The 22,765-nt window shown below is 35.3% G+C and overlaps 1 long non-coding RNA gene across 2 annotated transcripts in view; it reads left to right on the top strand.

Annotated features, from left to right (window-relative positions):
• Window positions 1-6,878, top strand: part of LOC138708877 (uncharacterized) — a 52,490-nt gene extending 45,612 nt beyond the window's left edge. The window contains exons 5-6 of one of the 2 annotated variants that reach the window (XR_011334782.1): window positions 4,895-5,803; window positions 6,241-6,878. This is a non-coding gene — a long non-coding RNA (uncharacterized lncRNA). Of the gene's footprint in view, window positions 1-4,894 lie in introns of both variants that reach the window. The other variant, XR_011334781.1, reaches the window with a different exon arrangement.
• The last annotated feature ends 15,887 nt before the right edge of the window (window positions 6,879-22,765 follow it).

Below are 22,765 nucleotides of genomic sequence, written 5' to 3'. Positions count from 1 at the left end.
CTTCGTTTGGAACTCTGTCCCTCAGTAATAAACCTAGAATCCTTCTCAGCATTTTCCTTTGGCATATTTGGAGACTGTTACGAAGTTTGGCAGTGAGAGACCATGTCTGACACCCATACAACAGCACAGGAGTTACGCAGGTCTCCAATATTTCTGTTCTGAGTTTTTTGCTGAGTGTTTTCTTCAGTATGATGAACTTGAGAGGTCCAGAATGCCTTCCACTCGAGAAAAATCCTTCGTTTTATTTCCTTCTCTGTCTTCTGGTAAAAGGATACTAACTGTCCTAGGTATACGTATTCAGATACGTACTGGATTTTTAAATATTTTGTGATAGAATAAGATAACTATTTACAAGAAGCCATGTCTGAACGAGTCTCAATTACTGACCAAGTGCTAGTAAGTTTGTGTTTGAATTCACTTTTATTTCGACAGTCCCTGCTAGCAGGTAGCGAATTCCAGAGTCTTGACAGGGCTATTGCGTATCTAGTTTAAGCCAACCTATTGCTTCCAGGGATGAGGTAATATGATCATATTTGCGAACATTGCTTACAAAACGTATACACAAATTATGACCAGGTTGAAGTTTCATTTTGTTGTCGCTGGAAAGGTCAGTCACTAAAATGTCAGCATAGTCAAAAGAGGGTAATACAAGCACCTGCACAAGGGACTTTTCTTAAGTAAGAGAGAAGATGAACATTTATCCTTTTTAGCACATGGATAATAGAATAAGGTAATGGAGGGTAACTATGCGCAGGCGGTCAAGTATACGCAGTCGCATTTTTCAGCTGTTGGCAACAATGGACGACAGCTGACAGTCTAGAATGGTAGTGTAATCTGTAAGAGTTGTTTTAACGCTGTGGGTGCTTTATTCGTACGATTACATTATTGAGACAGGTAAATTGTTATATTTCGCTAACTTGACTGTAATTTTGCGATGAAGTAAGATAAGGTATTGGTCTCTCTGCAATAAATGTATAAGATTACTATTAATACCTTGGAGAATGCTGTTATTGCTGGTGAGGATGCCGTTATTCCCGCCTGGAACTAGCAGCACTTGTTCCATCTACACCGGATTGAACAAGACATTACAATAGCCGGGCAAGTGTGCGCGCCAGTTTCGACAAGGTGCAGGTTGACTGCTACTTTGAGAATCTCAAGGAATGTTTGGGAAAGTACAAATTCCCTCCCCATAGATTGTTCAACATGGATGAGACCGGAGTGTCGACTGTTCCTGATAAGACGGCTAAAGTCGTTGTTACAAAGGAAAAGAAGTCCATAAAGAAAATATAATCGGCTGAAAGAGATCAAGTAGTGACTGCTGTTTTTTTGTGTAAACCAAACAGGGAACTTTATACATCTGCTTTGATTTTTCCCGGAGCTCTGTAACAACTCCCCTGCAGGTTCTCTTGGACTTGTTAGTGAATCTCGATACATGAATTCAGAACTGTTCCTTGTTTGATTGGAACATTTTGCCAAGCATGTTAAATCTTCAGTGGATGATCCAGACCTCTTGGTTCTTAATAACTATGTCTCACATTGCTCACTTTCAGCTGTGGAATTCTGCAGACAACACAGCATTGTCCTATTACGTTGCCACCCCATGCTAGTCATATACTTCAGTCATTAGATAAAGTAATATTCACCCCATTCAAGAAATTCTATGCCAAAGAAGTAGAAAAGTGACTTTGCAGTAATCCTGGCAGAGCTGTAACCCAGATAGAAGTGTCTGGTCTATTTCGCGCAGCCTTTGAGGGGTTGGCAACTGCTCGAAATGCTGTGGCGGCTTTCCGTGACACATGCATGTATCCTTGCAATCCACACGTGTTCAATGATGATGATTTTTTACCATCTGAGGTAACCAAAATCGACTTGCCGATTGCTGAAGATCTTGGTCAGTCAGCAAATAGTAACAGAGATGAAGATATAAATAGAGAACAGGAAGAAGGAGAAAAATTGAATATGAACAACCAAGAAACAAATGACAGGTCGACTAATTAGACAATTCAACCAACCAGTCCCATTAGTTTACCTCAAGTACCAATCACCAACATTCATTCCTTACCTAAATATGAAAATCAGAACAAAAGGAAAAAAGAACAGCAATGAGACATTTTAACATCGTCTCCGTATAAAAACAATCTTGTGAAGAAGCAAAACTTGAAACAGGAGGAAGAAAAGAAGAAACAAGAAAGGCTGAAAGCAAGAACTGAAAAGTAGCTTTCAAAATCGGATCCTCAAGTGTCCAAAATTACTAAAGGGTGTAAAAGAATATGAAGGAACCCAATCGAAAACTTCCACTGCACACAGCTCACATTCGGGTCTAGCACATCTAGTGATCAACTCCATCAGAGAAGATACACATCTGCCCTGGGTGTGATGTATCTAATGAAGAAAATTGGGTAGAGTGTAATGGGTGTGACGAGAGGTAGCACGAGTTGTGCACGTCATATGAAGGACATGGAACATTTCTCTGTGATCTGTGTTAATAAACTGTTGCAATATAGGCCTGTTGTAACGCAGTGAAACTAAAGAAAACATACATTAAAAAGTGCGCACAGTTAGCCGACATTCTGCGTACACTTACCCGCATATGTCGTCTAAGTGTTCGCATTCGCCAACTTGTCTATACTTGTGTGCCACAACAAATGATGATCACTACAGGCAGTTTTAACAATGCATAAATATTCTTAAAGTTTCATTGTGTATGAACACCTACTTAATGTAACAAAATAATAACAGACGACCATATTATGAACGAATTAAAACTAAGTGCGCACACTTACCCTCCATTACCTCATACTTTTCTGCAGGTTTCTGTGATCATTATGTCAGGTATTAAAAAAGGTACTACAATATGGAGTTTATAAAGTACTTAACTTCATTCATTGTAATAAAACTGTAGCCTAATCCTGTCTTGCATATATCTAATCTAATTTTACATCAAAGTCTCCATGATCAGTCAGCTGACTGCTTCTTACCAGGGTTCCGAATTTGAACTCTGAGACTTTATTGTCAGAGTGATTATGTGTGGCTTATTTGGTCAGATTACTTTTTTTCTTAGACATTTTCATTTAACTTTGCTTCACTAATATAATATTGTTTCATTATTGCCTCTGGGTAATTTTTTGTACCGGTATAGGAAGGGACATCAAATACAAAACTTTCGCAATAGGCCTATGTATTAGGCTGAGAAACTTACTGAAATAAAGCATTACCTATATTACATGACTAGTAAACTCATGAGTTACAATGAAAGTTAAAGTATTTGTTGCAACAGGTGAATTCTTACCAGCTACTCTGTTAATTAATCTTTTTAGTGAATACCCTTTAATACTGATTGGACGACAAATATAACTGCTCATGGCAACAAGATATAGCCTACTACAAAATACAAAAGGTGCAAGAACAATAATTAAACATGTTCTAATTTAAGGTTTAATAGATACAACAGTGAAAGATCTTTTAGATGTGTTTCCAAGTTATATATAATACGCTTTGTCAAATCTGGCAACCTTTTAATAAGGGAAGCTTAATTTACTTTTATTATTATTATTATTATTATTATTATTATTATTATTATTATTATTATTTAATGGTTTGGCAATAGGTGATAGCACTTCACCGGAACACTGAAACATATTATTATTTTGTCAGAAAACAAGTGAAGCAAGTTATTTCACCAGCGTATAGGTAACTATGTATGGACACTTCGCGTCAGTACCTTTGATGTAGCTGGACTGACCTTCAAGCCAGCTAGAGCGTGAGATTCTGCTTTCTCCCTAGAGCTGGCGCTGACATCACACCAGCTGGCAGTCAACACAACGGAAATATAACACATATAATTAATACATCTAGGTACATTATGTACTCAAATAAAATAAATTGGATCCATAAAATAATAAATCCGTCATTAACTGTAATGTCTAGACTCTAGAATTCCTTTATAATGAGAGTTGAGACGTTGACCCTAACAACAATTAAAATATGTAATTATTTGATAGCACTGAAAATGGAAAAACAAAACTCTTATGAGAAGTAAAACCATATACCTATATTATATGATATACAAATATTAAACTAATTCGATACTTAATTTTATAGTGTATTATATTATTTTATAATATAATTTATTATATCTGAAATATAAACAAATTTTATTACAACTAGTTTGTCACTGAGAAATAAGGAAAAGCAGTTAACTTGAATTTATTTGAAGCAAAGCATTACTGGATTATGCAATAAGATGGGCGATGTTTGGATCCTGTGTCTCAACTCTATACTCAATTATTATATTAGCCTATGCTCGATTACACTAACCTCTAACACTTGAAAGTGGAACTAAACGCTGGTGCACAGAGAAACAAAACACAGGAAAATTCACTCAGTGTCCATTCTTTATAATCCCTATTCGCTGATCTCACTTAGCAACCTGTGCTGTTTACTTCGTGTTTTTTTTTTTTTTTGTTTTATTCAGTAATTACTGCTATTTTCATTTATGCGATGAATTAAAACATTATTTGAATCAAACTAAGTGGATAGTTAGTTGTTGGTACTTGATGCAACTGGGAGCAAGTCAGGTATTGAAAATGAAGGTCACTAAAAACAATTGAAGTAATTACCTAATTATGCATTAGTTAAGTTATGCTTATGATATAATAATGTGCTTCATTTTGTTTTTAAATAACTCATCAAGTGATAAACTGCTGTTCTTATATGTGCAATGATTTATAAAACAGCATACATAAGTAACTAACATGTTAACAGAATGGAATATAAACTTATTCTGTAAAAATACCACCAGACATAGTGAAGTTATTGAACACACAAATAAGGTGAAGGTGTACACTTAAAATGGAATAATTTTGCATGACTTTTTTTGTTATTATCTTTACAGTCAATAGATCTGCTGATGGCAGTAAACCTACTGATCTAGAGCCCAATGAGAAAAATATAGAGAAGAGTGTTTACCCAATAGAGCAGCAAGGAAAATTAATATCCGAAAACGTCAGCGATACAGTGAGCAAGATTACATTACCAGGAAAGGACAAATGGTGAAAGGAAGAAATTTTCCTACACAAAAACTGTTCCTGTCGACTGAAATGTTTCTCCAGAGCAAGGAGCAGTGTAGAGTCATTTTTTATTTCTTTTGGCGGCTTGGTGACTTTTCCATCACAAATTCTACTTGGACCTGTCAGCATTCGAATCTTGATGACCAGCATGGAAAGCCAGTGTTCTAGTCATTCAGCTAATGGTGCGCCTAGAACTGTTTATTTAACTCAGTAGTTTTGACGTAAAATAGATAGGCACAAATGCAACTACTGAGACTGAAATCCTCAAGGCTGTACTAACCTATCTGTCATTGTTTTTTTTTTCTTTTCGAATGTTTCGAATGTTCTTTTCAACTTATGTTGAATTAAACAAGAAATCATCTCTAAAGCTACAAAATTGCATGCTACTTTACACATCTCTATTACGACCTCTACTGCTTTATGCCTGTCCTGTCTGGGGAGGAGCTGCAATAAGTGAAATTAAACACATCCAGTCATTTCAAAATGAAATCCTACGAATTTCACTCAATTCTCCTTGGTTTGTCCGTAACAGCCAACTACACAGAGAAACTGGTATTGACACAGTCAAACAGTTTATTCATTCACAAGCTAAAAAGTTCTATAACAACCTAGAAAATGTTCCAGGTGCCATCCTCTACTCTCTCGGAAGGAAGTCCACATTTCCCACCAGAATCAAGAGCCGACTTCCAATGGACCTCATATTATAATCAAAATTTATCATCACACCAACCTATGTAAATAATTATTTATTAACAATTAGCCTATTTTTGTTCATTGAGGAGCCCAATCTAGGCTGCCCTCAATTCAGTGTCATGTATTGTATTTATATTTTCTTTAGAAATGATCTGTATAGCGCTAAATGCACTGATCGATCAATAAATTATTAAAAAAAAAAAAATGTTATACACGTAGAATGATTTAAGCTTATGTCTAACATAGGATAATGCATGCAGAAAGATTTGAGCATATGTCTAAAATAGAATAATGCATGCAAAAAGATTTAAGCTTATGTCTAACATAGAATAATGCATGCAGAAAGATTTAAGCATATGTCTAAAATAGGATAATGCATGCAGAAGTTGAAAAACGCATGTTATGAGAAGATTCAAGACATATGACAAGATTGCACATATATTAGAGTTCTTTCTGAGAATGTGGCTCTCTTTTCTAGAGTTGGAAAGCTTGGTAGTCACCATGAAAATAAATATGTTAGCAGCAGTTCGATTCCACATAATGTATATAACATTAATAACAAAAACTGGGAAATTCCACAGAAGAACAACAGAATAGCATGAAGAGTGTGAAACAGTACAAATATGCAGAGTGCAGTATAGAATTCTCCAAGCTGGGGAACCTCAAACTACACTTATATAAACACACTGGCGAGAATCTATTAATACAAGCTGTGTAACAAGACTTTCTTCATTATTGGGAGACTAGCGAGGCAGAAATGATAAATAAGAGTGAAATTTGTTTCAGCTGTATTGTCTGTGTCATGGTATTTACAGATGCAGAAAATCACAACTGTACCAGGTGCAACAGGACGTTTGCTGGCAGCGGCAGCCTTGCAAAACACAGACGGACGCACCCTGGAGACAGGCCTTACAATAAATATTGTGGAAAATGTGACAAAATGTGTAATCTTTCTTTCACAGTGAGAACCTCTCAAGACATAAACGCATGCACTACAGCGAGAAGTTCTCTTTCTTCCTTTTGCAGTTCTGGATAACCAGTGCCTATTCTGCAACTACTAAAATTTATCTGTCCATCAACAGACTTGTTAAATTTGCAATAAAATCTTAGTGAGAAGTGAAAACCTTATAATTATAATCTTTGTACACTAGCATTTAAATATACCTGATCTAGAAACTTCTGATTGTATAAGCGAACTTTCTAACCATGAGTTAAGTCAGAACGAAAGCAGGTGCTCAAAATAGGGCCCATCTTGCAGGTTTTTTTTTTTTTTTTTTTTTTTTTTTTAGAAGGCGCATCTGATCAGTAGAAAAAGGACCTAGCCATAATAATTATAATTCCGTCAGAAAATATAATTAACACATTCACGGCCAAAGTCGACTTATGTCGATTTTGGTTTGAACGTGTAAGATTGCCAGCGTCGACCATAGTCGATTTATCACCACTGCAAAACATATGTCAAGTTTAAAATCCCCGGTTCACTTAAAAGGCTAGCCCTTTAAATGCCCGGCAGTGAATGTGTTAATAAATATCACGATTGGTAGAAGAAAGGCCCAGTTATTGTTTTTGGGATCTTATTGTAACACCATATTTGAAGGGTACACGGGAAAAACGAACAATGTCACATTTCCATTAAGGATGAGAAAGTGATCTATTTTCAGTATATTACTGCAAAATTTATTGATGTTTCTACTTGAAATGAAGGAAATGTTGAGTATATCCGTGGTTATAATTCTCCTTTACCAACTTTGGTAAAAATAACACTAAAGTTCGTAGTAATACAGTGAATTAGATCATGACATCAGCCTTAACAGCATTGCGACATTGTTCATTTTTCCCGTGTACCCTTCATTTCAGTTTGTAGAACGACCCTGTCATTTACAGTCTATTCATAAGGCTGTTACTTCATTAATATAACTCGGTAAGTTCACAATATGGTATATTTTGTAGTTCAGAGTTCCAGTTTTCTTAGTATTTTCTTAGTATGCATCTCATTTGTTCGAATTTACTTTATGTAATAGTTTAGAATTTTATTTGCGTTCAAATTATATTAATAACGATTTAATAGGAATTTTATTTATAAAATAGTAAAATATTGTAGAACAAGGGCTCAGTTCTGTTATCTTCAGATTATAATCATATCTTCTTGGAAATGCTTAAATAAATGTTAAAGAATTGATTTTGTATCTGTATTTGATACTGGGATATTTAGTTTTTTTTGTTCCTCCTGTAAAATGTTAAAATGACGAGTTGGACCATTCTTTGAATAACTGCTTCAATTAGAAATTGACAAGGTTAGAAATAGTTCCACTAGTTCTGAATATGTGACTGAATCGATATTTATCTCGAAAGCGAATTCTCAGTTTACGAGCAAAACATCAATCAATCAATCAATCATTCAATCTTCTTAATGTATCCAGCTGTTTGCTGACAACATAAAGTTCACTTTAGTCTATTCAGTTGTTGTTTTTCACGAGAAATGAGGGGTATTTTGATCAGTGTTCAGTATAGATGCCTGTTGCTAGTAGCCAGAGTTGGGGTGTAGTCAATATATATTGCAGGGCTGTGTCTTCTGCAACTGGTACTGATGATTTTAATTTACTTCTTTTGTGGTTTATGGATGGACAGTATAGAAGAATGTGTCCCAGATCTTCATCATGATTATTACATCACAGACAAGTAGGATTGTCACAAAGGTGAAATCAGTGTAGGTACGAGGGGGATCCAGGAAATAACGACCGTTTTGTTGTAATAATTAAAAAAAAATATATTTATTTGAAAAAACAAAGTCTGTTACATAACTGAAGCTTCCTTTACTTCTCTACATAATCACCACCTACATTTAAACATTTGTCGTATCTGTTCACTAGCTTTAGAATTCCCGTGTTATACTCCTCTGCTGCCAGTTCATTAAGCCAGGTGTTCACTGTCTTCTTCAACTCTTCATCACTTCCAAAACGCGTACCACCCAGAAAGTCTTTCAGCTTAGTGAAAAGGTGAAAATCGCTAGGAGCAAGGTCTGGACTATAGGGCGGATGATCAAAGATTTCCCAACGGAATTGATCCAGCAATTCTCGAGTTGAAGCAGCAGTGCGCGGGCGGGCGTTGTCGTGAAGAAGCACAACTCCTCTCGAAAGCATTCCTCGCCTCTTGTTTTGGATGGCTCGCCGTAGTTTTCGTAAAGTCTCACAATAATGATTTGCATTGATCGTAGTGCCTTTTGGCATGAAATCCAGCAAAAGAACACCTTTGCGATCCCAAAAGACAGTAGCCATGACTTTTTGTGTTGAGAGAGTCTGTTTGAATTTTCTCGGTTTCTTGGGTGATGAGGGATGATGCCACTGACGTGATTGGCGCTTGGTCTCTGGGGTGTTGTGAGACACCCAGGTCTCATCACCAGTCACAATTTGATCAAGAAAGGCGTCTCCATCTGTGTGATATCACATCAAGAATGTCAATGCTGAGGCCATTCTCTGAGTTTTGTGTTGGTCACTCAGTTGCCGTGGAACCCATCGTGCACAGATTTTGTGGTAGCCAAGATGTTGCTACACAATTTCACCAAGCAAAGAACGAGAAATGTCAGGAAAGGCAATATGCAATTCGTCGAGTGATGTGTGCCTGTCTTGCAAGATTCTGTCGTTCACTTTAGTCTTCAGGTCTTCTGTGATGAGTGATGGGCGTCCGGGTCGAGTTTCATCATGGACATTTGTTCGCCCATTGTTGAACATTTCGCACCATTTTCTCACATTTCTTTCATTCATTACAGTATCACCATACACTTATTTCAATTGCCGGTAAATTTCTGCAGGTTTCAAATGTCGGGCATTCAAAAATCGAATCACACTCCTCACCTCACAGTCGGCGGGATTATCAATCACGTCGTTCATTTTGAAGTAACACAAAATGCACAATGGCGACTTGTTGCAACCAGTACTCACAACATTATGAGAACACATGTTAAGGAAGCCAGTTGACCTTCAAACAAGGAAGGGGAGTCAGCTGCGCGGTGGGTATGCGCGAACGGTCGTTATTTCCTGGATCCCCCTCGTACAATTGTGTGACAATGTGACCTGTTCTGGCTCTTGTTAAAAATATTTGAACATGTCTGGGCAAGTTTTTGTACATTTCCAGGTCATTTGGTTTCTTCTGTATGGATTGTAAAATTTTTCCTTTGTCAGAAGAGACCCAATTATTAATCCATAGGTTCATAAAATGAGACTTTACTGAAGCAAAAGCACTGGATAGAGATATCACTTGAAGAAGTCTTGGTTGCTTACGAGCAAAACATATTAAGTAAAAAAAAAAAAATAACTTCTGAGAAAAGTGCGTGTATAATGTACATAATGTATGTGTATAACCTTAGAATTGGAAAAAAATACACATAAAGAACAAAAATTTGATAAAAATAATATTTTGGGGATTCAGTCTTGTCAAGTAATATTTTTTACTTAATGTGCTTTGCTTGTAAACCGACGTAACTGAAGAACTGCAACATCCTTAAAATAATATATTTCTGCATTTCTATGTAAATACGTGAAATAGTAGAGTGGAAACAGTAACATAAAATTGAATCATTTATTACTGTAATTTATTCATAACATACATATATTTGTTCGTATGTGTCTGTATATGATATAGAGTGAACCGTAAAGTAATGTCACTAAATTTCATGGAGTTATTCTTTGAGATATTTCAAACAAAAAAAAGCTTAATACAATTTTGCTCGTTTTTTCTTCATTTTCGAGATAAAAATTGTTTTGTATGAAACATTTCATAGCGTGTTTTGGGAAAGCCGTTGATTTAATTCCCAATATGCTCAGTCAATTTATGAGAGCAGTGTATTATGATAATATATGATTGAAAGAATTTTAATTTTGTCCTTTAAATGTGCAGAAATTTGATCCGAACATATGCATCTTTTCGTTCTGCAAATGAATTTTACAGTGTACTGGTAATGTCTTTTGAATAATAAATTAAGTTCTGTAAAAGGTTTGAGAAGAATAACTTAGAGGTAATAATAACTAAGGAACGGATTCCTATGTAATTAAATATTATTTTTACGTGTGATAAAACGCAATTAACAAAGTTAAAAATTCCGAACATGAAGTTTCAAGTTTAAAACTCGAATTTTATTTCACATAAAAACACATATTTTCACAAAAAATTATGTAAATACATATTTTCAGGAAATCTATTATAAACACATAAATCTTGGAGTTTTTTTACTTCAATAATTTTTTACAAGCACTTTTAAACATTTTAAAACTAAATCAATTATATCACTCAGAAGTACGTTATCTTTTTTAAAGAATTCTTGGTTGCTTCGAGTTTCTAAGCGCTGTGTGGTGTATCCGTGATCCATTTTTGTAATAGTATCGCCACAAGTTCTGAGAACTGCTAGGCAGCATATCTATGTTATTATTAGAGAATAAATTAATATGGACAAGGAGGAGAGATCTTGCAACACATAATTAGGAATGTTTATTGTTGCTGAAGATGATTTCATTCCACGCTTTGTTTGTGAAACACAACAGATAAGAGCTCGGGTATGAACATTATTTAATTTTAAAAAATCTCTCGCCTCTCCCTCATGTCTATCAAGTAAGGCAATACGTCTTGTTGTGATTCCCTGTTATTGGCTTCGTCAATCGATATCCTTCAAGATATACTGAAAGATGGTTGTTTAAAAAACGATTTGGCTTTCCTATTAGCAAATCTAAGCTTTTTGTGTGACTCCATAAAAAAACTCGAAACATCCAAAAACCTGTTGTCTGAAACAAGGAGGTGCGTGCCGTGAAAATTAAACTAGACTCGCTATCAGGTTCAGAAGCACAATTACTAAGGGACAAATTCCAGAATGTGTTTGGGAAAAACAGTGGATATAAAAAAATATGTAAAGTTGCTCAAGTATTGGAGGGTGTGCCTGTAGGTGAAATTGACGGTGTATGTGTTTATGACATTCCTCTCTTTAAATATGCACGTCTGACGTCCTGTGATATGGAAAGATCGTTTTCACAGTATAAGTCGTTGTTCAGAGATAATCGGCATGCATTTGTGATGGAGAATTTGGAGATGACCTTTGTTGTTCACTGCAATTCTCGGCCAACTACTAGCACTCAAGTGCGGTTGGTGAGTACCTAGTAACGTTTTTTTTTTTTTCAAACTAATTAAGAGATTTTTGTCATATTTAAAAGAAATATTTTTTTTTTATTTTTAGCAAATGTTTTCATAATTTTTAGCACATAAAAAATAAATATATTTAAATTTTTAGCACATAAAAATCCGCTCCCTAATAATAACAATGTTGGTTGTTAAAATAAGTTAAATAAACTTTCAATTTATTTTTAAAATGTATAAAAGCCAAAAAATAGACATTTATTCTTAAAATAGACAGCAAGCGCTTAAATAGACAAAATAAAAATTGGCCTTATCACTCCTAAATATCTAGACTAGAAACGATTTAAATCTATATAAATTTGGCACATATGTCAACCCATTAATTTTTTTATTGGGTTATTTTACGACGCTGTATCAACATCTAGGTTATTTAGCGTCTGAATGATATGAAGGTGATAATGCCGGTGAAATGAGTCCGGGGTCCAGCAAAGTTACCCAGCATTTGCTCGTATTGGGTTGAGGGAAAACCCCGCAAAAAACCTCAACCAGGTAATTTGCCCCGACCGGGATTCGAACCCTGGCCATCTGGTTTCGCAGTCAGACGCGCTGACCGTTACTCCGCAGATGTGGACTCAACCCATTAATAAAAGGTATTTTGCCATACATCCGGGCTCTAATAAAAAGGGTTTCACTTCTTGCACTTGGTAAGTACCCGTATAAATGCGCTTATACGAAGTTACTTAAGTTTAAAGATGTTAAATGATCACAAGAGAAGGATTAGTTGAGTTAATAAGATTAGTTTTGTTTTGTTGTATGTCTGATCATGTGCACTGCCTACTATCTGAGGCTTGTAAAGTATCTATGCGACAAAACTTTTTCCTTAGAATGTACACTTCACAAATCAAGATAATGAGTTGGTAGAGAAACTTGCTTCAAAATGCGCAATAAAGAAATTTCTATTTAACTGGTCTATAATTAATTAATTGAATACCGTACTGTTAGGGTTGCATGATGTGTAAAGGCACAATTTGAGTATATGAAATTATTGCATTCACTGTTTGTGTCCTGATAGTCCTAGGGTCTAACATGAATTCCTAGGTACTAGAGGGATTTGAAAGGTAAAGCCCAAATGTGTACTATTCTTTTACGAGAAAAATAAGAGTGTTTTTTGTAAAAGACGAGTATTTTCCCTGGACCAAATGTACAATATGAGGAATATGATGTTGGGTGGGACATATAATACATCTCTCCCTTAATTTCTGTCGTATGTTCATCCAAATAAAAACTTTTGTCAAGTTTTTATACTCATAATCATTATCGTTTGAACTAACTCGTAGATACTGAATACTATCAAAACCTGATCAATACTTCAGGATAAATCGTTATAGACATATTGCATGATGAAAACAACTTGTTGGCTATCAGGTATCTGGAAACGCGTATTTCCATGAAAACTTCGAAATCGAGTCTTTCAAGCATAAATCTTCCTTTCTTTATATTATTTGATTTCTTTGATATTATTATGAGGTAGTAAAAAAGTCTGAAATTCAAGATCATTTGATAGAAGAATATTTATGGTCTCTTACTACAACTGGAATTCTTTATTTTACTATTTTATTTTATTTATTTCGTTTTATTCTATGTATTTTATTTTACATATTTATTTTATTTATTTTTCTTGTATTTATTTTATTTTATTGATTTATTTTATTTATTTAACTCATTTATTTACTTTATTTTATTTATTTCATTGCTTTTATTTATTTATTTATTTTATTTTAACTTTATTTATTTATTTTATTTTGCTTCTATTTATTTATTTTATTTTAATTTAATTTATTTATTGTAAGTCTAAGTGGTGTAATATGTAGCTAGTCAGTGATGTATGCAATGGAGAGGGAAAGAAACTGGCCATCCTACTACAATATCTCCTGGCTTAGTTGCTTTAGTGGTGCATACTTGGTATCACTTGTGAGGTTCAGATCTGTCTTCGGACAGTTGACTAAACAACAACAATAATTGTCATTCGAAAAACATTGTCACTGTTCAAGACGCTCTTCGTTGAGGGCCTATAATGGTGTCACAAATATTGACATGACTTAAAAATCACATGATTAAAACTTACCAACTGCGCTGATTCCGAATGTAAATGAGAAGGCGAGACCGACGAATGCTTGTTTTATTTTACTAGTACGTGATACGACAGGTAACAAATACGGTAATTTCGTGCTAAAAATTATATGTTGTTTGTTGACTTCGGAGAAAAATTAAATCATTCATCATTATTCCAGTCGAGGATTCTTCGATGCACGACCAGCATAACTAATGTTTGATACTGGTAACGCCTAATAATGTAGGGGGAAAAAAATCCTTTTCAACTACAGTGGGAGACAGATTTTCACTCGAACTCTCAGAATGACCAGTACATATTGATTACTGTAACAACAGCAGAGAATAAGTCAAATGCATTTACATATACACGTACATTCTATGATGTTATTAGTTAATTATTGTAATTGCGTAATTATTGTGTATGTCAGTAGTTGTTTTTTGTACATAAATACGGGCTCTGCATATAAATTTAGGACATTATGCTAATTAAATTGTAATGGTAAAATTATTGGAGAATGATCTTTCTGTTCAAATAGACTTAAGTAATATTCCTGATCACATGTATATCAGATTGGCCAGTCCCGTGTTATGAGCCATAGTGGGCCAAGTGTCGTATATTAAAAACGGAGAAAACAAGAGTTAAGGCCCATTCACAATGCAAATTAAACATAACCGTAACATAAACACAGACGTTTGCGCCCAGGCTACCAAATGAGATCATTCACAATGATTCACATAAGCATTGACATAAACATTACCGTAAGACGTTAACATGAAAGTATGCAAACTCCAAACTTTCATGCTTATGCTTACGTGATTTGCAAACAGAACACAATCGAGGAGCGCTGAAGTATACGACAGAATATGAGGAAGTGGCGTCGTTGTTATGTTTCCATGGTTACCAAATATGTTTGCGGTTATGTTTATGTTCCCATCGTGAATGATGGTATGACTTCTTGATTTTACCGTAACGTTTATATTCTTAAGGCTCATTCACAATGAAAATTAAACATAACGTAAGCGTTAACTTAACGTTACAGTAAAATCAAGAAGTCATACCATCATTTACTATGGGAGCATAAACGTAACAGCAAACATACTTGGTAACCATGGAAACATAAGGACGACGCCATTTCCTCATATTCTGTCGTATACTTCAGCGCTCCACGATTGTGTTCTGTTTGCAAATCACGTTAGCATAAGCATGAAAGTTTGGAGTTCGCAAACTTTCATATTAACGTCTTACGGTAATGTTTATGTCAATGCTTATGTGAATCATTGTGAATGATCCCATTTGGTAGCCTGGGCGCAAACTTCTGTGTTTATGTTACGGTTATGTTTAATTTTCATTGTGAATGGGCCTTTAAGTTAACGCTTATGTTATGTTTAATTTTCATTGTGAATGAGCCATTAAGTTAACGCTTACGTTATGTTTAATTTTAATTGTGAATGAGCCTTTAAAATTAAGTGATTACCATAGTTTAATGAAACATAATATAGCAAGTAATATAAAGTATGCACATTAAAATTAAATGATATGTCAATATTAATTAAATTATGGTATTCAGTGCTATAGTGGGCTAAGCGCCATATGTTAAAAACGAAGAAAACAAGGGTTACAATTAAGTGATTACCACAATTTAATGAAACATGTAGCAAGTAATATAAAACATGCACATTAAAACTAAATGATATGTCAATCTTCATTAAACTGTGGTACTGAGACCATCGTGGGCAAGCGCCATATATTAAAAACGGAGAAAACAAGGGTTAAAATTAAATGATTAATATAGTTTAATGAAACATAATATAGCAAGTAATATAAAGTATGCACATCAAAGCTAAATGATATGTCAATCTTCATTAAACTGTGGTATTGAGAGCCATAGTGGGCCAAGCGCCATATATTAAAAACGGAGAAAACAAGGTTTAAAATGAAATGATTACTATAGAGTAATGAAATATAATATAGCAAGTAATATAAAGTGTATATATTACAACTAAATTATATGTCAATTTTCATTAAACTGTGGTATTCACTTAAATTTAACTCTTACTTTCTCCGTCTTTAATAAATGGCGCTTGGCTGAACCCTTCAAATATAGAAATGTATAATAAGGTGTAACATTAATGTATTCACCTAATGATACGTAAAGACGGAAATATGAGAAAACATTTGTTGTACAAATACTTATCGGAATAGAAAAATGACATTGAAAATCATGCTTAATACTTACTTACTTACAAATGGCTTTTAAGGAACCCGCAGGTTCATTGCCGCCCTCACATAAGCCCGCCATCGCTCCCTATCCTGTGCAAGATTAATCCAGTCTCTATCATCATATCCTAGCTCTCTCAAATCCATTTTTATGTTATCCTCCCATCTACGTCTCGGCCTCCCCAAAGGTCTTTTTCCCTCCGGTCTCCCAACTAACACTCTATATGAATTTCTGGATTCGCCCATACGTGCTACATGCCCTGCCCATCTCAAACGTCTGGATTTAATGTTCCTAATTATGTCAGGTGAAGAAAACAATGCGGAATTTCTGCGTTGTGTAACTTTCTCCATTCTCCTATAACTTCATCCTTCTTAGTCTCAAATATTTTCCTAAGCACCTTATTCTCAAACACCCTTAACCTATGTTCCTCTCTCAAAGTGAGAGTCCAAGTTTCACAACCATAAAGAACAACCGGTAATATAACTGTTTTATAAATTTTAACTTTCAGATTTTTTGACAGCAGACTGGATGATAAAAGTTCCTCAACCGAATAATAACAGGCATTTCCCATATTTATTCTGTATTTAATTTCTTCCCGAGTATCATTTATATTTGTTACTGTTGCTCCCAGATATTTGAATTTCTCCACTTCTTCAAAAGATAAATTTCCAATTTTTATATTTCCATTTCGTACAATATTCTCGTCACGATACATAATCATATACTTTGTCTTTTCGGGATTTACTTCCAACCCTATCGCTTTACTTGCTTCAAGTAAAATTTCCGTATTTTCCCTAATCGTTTGTGGATTTTCTCCTAACATATTCACGTCATCCGCGTAGACAAGAAGCTGATGTAACCCGTTCAATTCCAAACCCTCTCTGTTATCTTCTGTTATCTTGGACTTTCCTAATGGCATGCTCTAGACTCTAGAGCAAGTTAAAAAGTAAAGGAGATAGTGCATTTCCTTGCTTCAGCTATTACTGAACACACGCTTTTGTAAATTATTTTATGTATTAATTTTTAACAAACGTAAACAGTGAACTCTGTTCAAGTAATTTTGAAGAGTAAAGAATTGGGTAAAGTGGCTTTTCAGGAAAAATTGAAAATAAAAAGACTAGGTTTCATTATTATTATTATTATTATTATTATTATTATTATTATATGTTGTTTTGAATTTATATACGGTTTTTTCGACAGTGAAACATTGGAATCATGACATTTCATATTAGGCTAAAAACGATTTTAAATTCTCTTCGATTTTGGAACACAAAATTGTGAACACATAATATTTTATCACGAGCCGCCACTGTCCCGAATCCGCTCGATTTGGAACAACTCGAGTCTCAGAGAGGACTGTAAGATAAATAAATATGAATAAATAAAAGAAAATAAATAAAATATGTATCAGCTAAATCAATAAGCAGCGGGTACAGACGGTCCTGGAATATCAGCTTTCATGAAATCCACCTGCATGACAAACAACACAACGCTCTAATTTTTTATCCAGCATTATCGTAATAAGCACCGAATTGCGGCTGATATCCGCTTGCGTCATACATAGTCATCACTCCCTGTCCGCTTCCCAATATAATTAGATTAGTATCCATTCATCACAAGCTCAATTAGCCTTTGTCTGCTTCGGGAATAGATAAGCTCATTGCATTGCATTCGTAGCTAACATTATTATTATCATCTTTGACATTACTGCTGTTGCTATTTTCACTTCTTACTGTCTGAGGGTCATTCATATACAGGCTGAAATCACGTTAAAATAGAAGGGAAATTTCATTTTGTAAGTTAGTAAAAGTGTTCATATTATGTTTCTTATTTCACCATCAACGCTCGTTGTTGATATATCTCAAGTGTTGTTAATTACGTTTAGAAACGCTTAATTCGCTCATTTGACATCAAAGTAGGTACAAAACTTTTTTTTTTTTTACGGAAGGTAGACATAACAACATAAGTCGCATGCTAGGACAATATCACAAATCTTTTATGACTTCTGAAATGTGTGAGAGTACTTATAAATGTATTTTAGTGAACCCGGAGGTTCATTGCCGCCCTGATATAAGCCCGCCATCGGTCCCTATCCTGAGTAAGATTAATCCAGTTCCTACCAACATATCCCATCTCCCTCAAATACATTTAAATATTATTCTCCCATCTTCGTCTCGGCCTCCCCAAATGTCTTTTTCCTTCTGGTCTTCCAACTAACGCTCTATATGTATTTCTGGATTCACCCATACGTGTTACATATCTGCCAAAACGTCTGGATTTAATGTTCCTAATCATGTTATGTGAAGAATACAATGCGCGCAGTTTTGCGTTGTGCATCTTTCTCCATTCTCCTGTAACGTCATCCTTTTTAGCTCCAAATATTTTCCTAAACACCTTATTCTCGAACACCCTTAATCTGTGTGCCTCTCTCAAAGTGAGAGTTCAAGTTTCACAGCCATACAGAACAACAGAAAATAAATTCTAACATTGCTTTTTTCGCTATACTGGAGAATTAGCACGGTCGCTTTGAACCGTGCCGTTACGTTTATCACCAAATTTAAGTAAATACACAATGTCACCAACATAAGAACATGACATTGGTGTGTGGCGTAGTTGGCGGGAGAAATTTTTTTCTCTCTCTGTCTACCTCCTTCGTTCTGAACATTATTGAGAGATAGCGCCACTGTTAGCGACAATGTGTATTTGCGTAAATATTGCGAGTAAATTATGACGAGTGCCTTAGAGGAGAGGCTCGGGACGTGATCCTTACTTGAATTTATTTTTGCGTGTACATTGCAGATTAAATGATTGAGATCCCTTCTTGCTCCGGTTACAGGCCTTGCATTTACGAAGGTTATGTTAGGTTAGATTAGCTTAGCTTAGGTTAGGTTAGCTTAGCTTAGCTTAGGTTAGCTTTGGTTAGGTTAGATTAGCTTTGGTTAGGTTAGGCTAGCTTTGGTTAGGTTAGGTTAGGTTAGGTTAGCTTTGGTTAGGTTAGCTTCATTTCATTCGTCCATGTAGTAGTTAAAATTATATAATATGACAGTTTTTGATTCGTAATATTGATAAAAAAAATAATAGGTCTATAATGAAAGCGGTGAATAATTTCATGGTCCCTACATTTTTTTTTCGTAAAAGGCTAGGTATTTTTCTTTAGGCCAGAAATAAAACAGCAACGCCGTCATAATTACGTACTTTACGCTTTGGCAAACATTAACCGGAAATTTACTTTCCGTCATTTTAATGGTATTCCGTGAAACACACCTTTTTTCCTGTTAATTTCCTTGTGATAACCTAGTTTATGATCTTATTACATCTTCATTTTCTTTTAATGCATTCAAAAAACCGCCGTTGTACTACATAAAACCTTGAACTTGACTAATGGAGTGAATTATTTAAGAATATAGTCGCGAATTTGACTACCACCATTTCGATTATATTTTGTTTGATACGGCTCGGTACGGCCCGGTGACTAGTGGCCAGCGAGTAGGGTCGACTATCGATATTGGTCTGCCGTGGGTATTATCCAGTTGTTCCGCTTTTTTTTAGTAGGTTGCATCGGAGACGCAGATTGTTGTTGAATTTAAATTACAGCCTTGTTCGTTACGAATTGTTTGACAATACTGCGAACGTTATATCGCTTCGCATTCTCGAGTTACACTAACCTTGTATCTGTGTTACTCAATGAAATCAATCAATCTTCTTAATGTATCCAGCTGTTTGCTGACAACATAAAGTCCACTATAGTCCACTGTAGTCTATTCAGTTGTTGTTTTTCGCGAGAAATTACTCAATGAAAGCATTCACAATTAATTACGTAAGGGTAATAATTATGTTGGCATGAAATTTTTCAAACTGCAACTTTTCTTCTTTATGTTTGCGTTATTTTAAAACAATACGCAGTCATAGATCGCTGAAGTAGATGATAGAACATGTTGAAATGGCGTCGTTATTATATTTCCATGGTTACCAGTTAATTATCTTTGTGCGAGATCGTGCGTATTTGCTTGTTTTCCTCACAGAACCAATACGCGATATGTGTGAAATACCACATTCAGTATTCCCAACGTAACACACATAACAATTTCCCTCTTCTTACCGCTTAAGCGCGACATTCATTTTACTGCTTTAGGCTTTTAACATATTATTTTTAGAGACGTTTGACATAGTAATAATTATAAATTGGAAACTTACCACTGCAATTTCACCTAAATTGCAATGTTAATTATTGTTTTTAAATATTTGCAAAAATTAAGTAAAGTCTACTACTCCACGAAACTTATTGCATTCCTGATACAAGTAACATTAAGAAAGCCGTGAAAAAAATCAACGAGATTCCAGATGCCGATGTTATTACTGCAATATGTTATATAAATAATATTGTTAAAATATTAAAATGAAAAATAAATCATTACATAACCTTACAGTTTGTTTTAAGTTCGCATTTATAGACTGGGGGGGGGGGGTGGGAAGACAGACGTATATCACGGCCTGCTGGAGTATAGTAAACACAGAAAACATTTTACAGCAACAATGTGGAAGAAAGATATTTTGGTGTTCCGAAGTTGGCGTCATTAAACAGAAACCAACATGGAGATTTCATTGCAACTAATTAGAAATTCGTCTTTCAGATATGTAATAAACGATCTTCGCACAAAATAATGTACGATACACGAGCGGTATGTTTGTTTTCATGTTCGAGGAAAAGATTGAAAAAGCGAAACGTAGTTGAGCTTTTTTAATCTTTTCCTCGAACATGAAAACGTCAACATACCGCTCTTGTAACGTATATTACTATTACAATTATGTTTATGTTATAAAGGTAACGCTTATATTTTCAACGTGAATTGGCATAACAGTTTTAGGTCAGGATTTTAAATTACGCATTGGATATCGAAAATTAGGTTCTTTGGAGGGAAATGAGATTATCTGAAAGATGAATGGCCAGTCAACAATAACCACATATTACCGGTACTTTACATTGAAGAATAAAGATAAGGAGTACGAAATTAAATTCTCACACTTATATGAAATTTAAATGCCATATATTGAACACTTATTTCTCTAGCATTCCAATTAATCTTGTTAATATCCTTTTGAAATGTTGTTTGAAACTTCGACTGGTCTTCCTGTGTGTTCTTCATCCATTACTCGTTCTAGCCTACCATTTTTAAACTTATTAACGCACTTATAGATATTGGTATGTTCATAGACTTGATGTTTTGTTGTTTGCATGTGACTTTATTCACAGCAGTTTATTATACAGTGTGTCCACCATGAACCTGACACATTTCATTTGGCTGCCAAAAATCAATGAATGGAAATAAGTTGGTAACATGCATTGCAATATGTAGAGAAACTGTGGAAATTTCGTTGGCTATTTTTAAAAACCCGCGCGAGAGGTTGTACGTGGCGCTGCGGTAGCTTAAGTCAAAATGGCGACAGCGCAAGAGCGAGCACAAGCGATCTGGTGGTATGCTGAAACAAATTCGGTGATTCAAGTGCAACGCAACTTTCGGAGCGTGTTCCAGAAGGACCCACCATGAACACCATTAAGACATGGAAACATCACTTTTTGGCAACGGGAAGTGTGGTGAAATTGCATGGTGGCGGTAATGTGCGCGTATCAGAGGAGCGTGTAGCACCAGTGAGACAGGCGTATGAACGAAGTCCACGCAAGTCAATTCGACAAGCGGGACAAGAACTGCAGATGCCGAAGTCCACGGTACAGAAAGACTGCATCGCACTCTTGGGTTTCATGCGTACAAATTGCAGTTGGTTCATGAATTGAAACCAGATGACGGTAATAAGAGGCAGGCATTTGCTATCGACGTGTTACAGCACATTGATGAAGACCCAACATTTTTAACTCGCATTGCTTTTTCTGATGAGGCCACTTTTCATTTATCGGGCAAAGTCAACACACATAATGCGCGTATTTGGGGGTTAGAAAACCCACGCTGCATTGTGGAACACATTCGTGACAGCCCGAAATTAAATGTGTGGTGCGGATTTGTCAAGAACAAAATGTATACAGGCCACAAAATTCGTGATCTTCAACAGCTAGGCGGCCGCATAAGAGATGCCGTCAATTCCGTTACGCCTGAGATGCTTCTGAAGACCTGGCAGGAAATTGAATTCAGGCTAGATGTTCTTCGTGCAACGAGAGGATCTCATGTTGAGGCGTACTGATTTTTTTAATAAAACTTGGTGAGTTACTCTTGATATCGCATGCATTCTTTTCTTTTTACCCCAAGCAGTATGAATTATACAGCAATTTCAAATGTGTCAGGTTCATGGTGGACACCCTGTATATTTTTAATCACACTCTCCTTGGCAACCAACACATTACCACAGTCTAGTATATACAGTCACGAAGCTCAATACGTAGGGAATATGCATTCATAGATAGTTGCTAACCACTAGGATCGCTACTATCTCCTCATCATATACAATGTGAAACAGTACCGCACAGTCTATTGTTCCTAATACCCTCATCAACTCAAGCTTCGTGACTGTATATAGGCTACTAGACTGTGATATTACCAACAATGA

Source organism: Periplaneta americana, chromosome 11 (assembly GCF_040183065.1).
Source record: "Periplaneta americana isolate PAMFEO1 chromosome 11, P.americana_PAMFEO1_priV1, whole genome shotgun sequence".
Taxonomy (NCBI): domain Eukaryota; kingdom Metazoa; phylum Arthropoda; class Insecta; order Blattodea; family Blattidae; genus Periplaneta; species Periplaneta americana.
This window is presented reverse-complemented; position numbering and strand designations above follow the sequence as displayed.